We start from the raw sequence: 3,336 nt of genomic DNA on the forward strand, positions 1-3,336 counted from the left end.
AAATTACAAGTCCATGAGTAAGGTTATTCTTGATGAGACTTATCGCAGATCAAGAATTTCCAGAATCTCTTGAAGCTCCACCCATCCTCTGTTCCCTTGATTGTTCAAAAAATGGAAATATATACTTCTAGTTGAACAAACATGAGAACCATAATTGAAAATTCAACATGATAATATATAAGTTGAACTAGTAGAAATATTAGCATCACATGTAGAAGAACAATATCAAGGAGTTGTTAACACATAATATGTGGATCATCAAGAAAATGAAGATCCATCATCTGACTTAAAACTAGATCTACCTATAAATACACAAGGTCTAGTGTATATTCGTAGTATGAGAGAACCTTGTTAACTCTCAAGTTACCTCTTGTTCAGTGGTATTGATCCCACTAGTTATGATAATGCACTAGAAGATGTTGTTGATCAAGTGTTGCTCAAAGCTATGAACCATGAGGTGGAATATTTGTATTTTAACTCTATACGGTCTCTAGTAAAGGCAACAAGACGGGTAAGACCCACTAGGTGTATGTGGACCTATAAGAAAAAAAGAGGATAGACAGGAAGGTAAAAACCATCAAAATTAGTTCGGAGGCAAATTTGTTCCAGTTACCATGCTTGAGACTATCCAGATTCTTTTACTTGCTGCCACAAGTCTCAATCATGAGATTTTATTTTGGGAGATAGATGTTAGATTAACCTTTCTGAATGAAAATTTAGAAGAGGATATCTACATTGAATAACCAAAAAGGGTTTATAACTAATGGGCAGGAACACACAATATGCAAGTTATGAAAGTCTATTTTATGGACTTAAGCAAACATACAACTCATAGAACATCAGTTTTGATTAGGTTATCAAAAAAATTTATTTTGAGAAAACCTTAATGAATGGTGTGTATTTGTATGTAAAGGATCTAAGGGAAGGCAATAACTTTTCTAGAATTTTATGCAGATGATATATTGAAAACAACGTGAAGGTAATGTCAAGCATAAAAAGTTGGCTGAGTAAGCGTTTTGATATGAAAGTCCTGAGGAAGTCAATTATATTCTTGGTATAAAACTCTTATAAGACCGGAAGACTAAGTTATTGAAATCACCTTAGGCTACTTACATTGACAAATTTTTTTCCAAAATTCAATATGGGGAACTCTAAGAGGGGAATCATAACTCTTAGATGTGGAACTCATTTTCCTAAAGAGTAAACCTCTAAAGACTCCTGAGAAGGAAGAATACGTGAGCACAATACCTTATGCTTTGGTAGTATGTAGTCTCATGCATACCATGTTGGGCGTTAAACCAGACATCTACCACATAGTGAGAGTAGTAAGAAGGTACCATTCTGATCCTAGACGAATACTAGATTGCTATTAATAATGTACTCAAGTATCTTCAGAGAAAGATAGATTATGTGCTGGTATATTCTAGTGGGAGTCTTGAAAGCTGAGTTTTCACAGATTCATTTTTTTTTCAAGTGGATATTGAATTAAGAAAATTGACCTCGAGCTATGAAGTCTACATTAAACTAAGACAGCATCATAGGTGGATCTTGCAGACCCAGTTACTAAGAGTTTGCTTGAACTTGTGTTAGAAAGGCATGTCACTTCTTTGTGCCTTAGGAGGATCCCAGACTTGCATTAAGCGAGTGAGAGATATTGTGCTCTTGAAGTAAGATAATGAAACAATATAATCATTTTCTGAATTTTACAAACGAGATATTGTTCATTATTTTGTGCACTCAATTTACAAACATTAAGATCCGGATCAATTGTGAAGTATATGATCATTTGGATACGTTCATGGAGGACATGATCATAAGTTCTCACAATTGATGAATAGGTTCACAACTGTTAAACAAAGTTGGACACTTTATTTAGGCTGTAATATTTTATGAAATGATTTTGTCCGAATCATTGTAAAATGTTGGTGTGAAATAATATTTACATTGAAAGGATCAAGGAGAGATTTGATTAAGGTTATTTTTCTGTCATAAGATATCAAATCTCCAGTTAATTATAATTATGTGATTGCTCTTAATCCCGAGTTTATTTTAAATAGGTAATTAAATGATTTTCATTCTTTGATTTACCAACGAGTGAGGTCCGATCTATTTACGACCAATAGCACGATATTTTGGGGTGAGATTATTTGATTATCAGTATTTATGAGATAAACAACATAAAATTCGTAGGATATGTCCCCTTAATATGTTTTGGTACTTTGATATTGAAGACACTAGCTAGTAAATATAATCCATTAGAGAAACTATCACAGTCAAGGGAATAAATAATTGATTGAGTAACAGAAAACTCATCAATCAATTATTGACATTCTACAAATGGGCGATGCATATTCATGTTATATGTGTTATTAATCTAGTAGTACCGAATTAAATAATCATTCATTGATTATCAGGAGCCTTGATTAATAACATCTAGTAAATCCTAGGCTAGCTTGAGATATGGGATGAAGCATTTTCAGTTGATGACGACTAATGAGTTACATGGTCTTGGGTTTTGGGCTCAAGTTTGTACTCAAGAGCAAGTGAGAGAATGTTGAGTTTTGCTCTTTCATTAAAACCCAATTGGGCCTAGTGTGTAAGAAGAGCCCAAGAAACCTAGAGCTCATTCAGCTTAAGGTTAGTGTTTCTTGGAACCCATATATATTCTACACTTATAGTTTCATCAGTCTCCTGGTCTTCACTTAGTGGTTGCAGAGGCTGAGGAAATGTTATTTCTGTGACAGTAAGAGAGTGCCCACACACCACCCATTTCCCCTTGAGAGATAGTTTGAAAGATCTACCACTAGTCAACTTTAAGGAGATTGTTTTTACATAGGAGAGCAGTTCGTGAAAAGGAATCAAACACGAGGAGATACTGCACAGATCTGCACGACAAGAGATAAATTAGAACCACAATGATCCGTCGCATCCCAAACTGCTAGAGTCTAAAAGCTTCCGCAAATTCAATCGCACCTGCACCAACATATTATACCTTAAGCCTTGATTTTTTTTATTTATCTTCGGCGTCACAGTTAGTAGTTGATTTGGTTCAAAAGTTTCTCCATAAGTAAATGCCACATGTCTTGCGCATATAGGCAACAATATTGCACACTCTTTTCTTCATATTTATACTTAGTTTTGTATATTTTTTTCCTTTTACGTTTTCCCCATAATGATATATACTTGTGTGTAAAACTAAATTTCATTCAGGAAACTTATCATGTTACCTTTTTCTCATATACATTTTATTTTATATGTTCAAACCATTGACATCATCAAGATCTTTCATTTGTTAAACTCAAATTTGTTTGCCGCTATAATCACAATATTTTAATT

This window comes from Gastrolobium bilobum, unplaced genomic scaffold (genome assembly GCF_033153095.1).
Source record: "Gastrolobium bilobum isolate Gb01-03AN ecotype WA unplaced genomic scaffold, APGP_CSIRO_Gbil_v1 utg6581, whole genome shotgun sequence".
Classification (NCBI taxonomy): Eukaryota; Viridiplantae; Streptophyta; class Magnoliopsida; order Fabales; family Fabaceae; genus Gastrolobium; species Gastrolobium bilobum.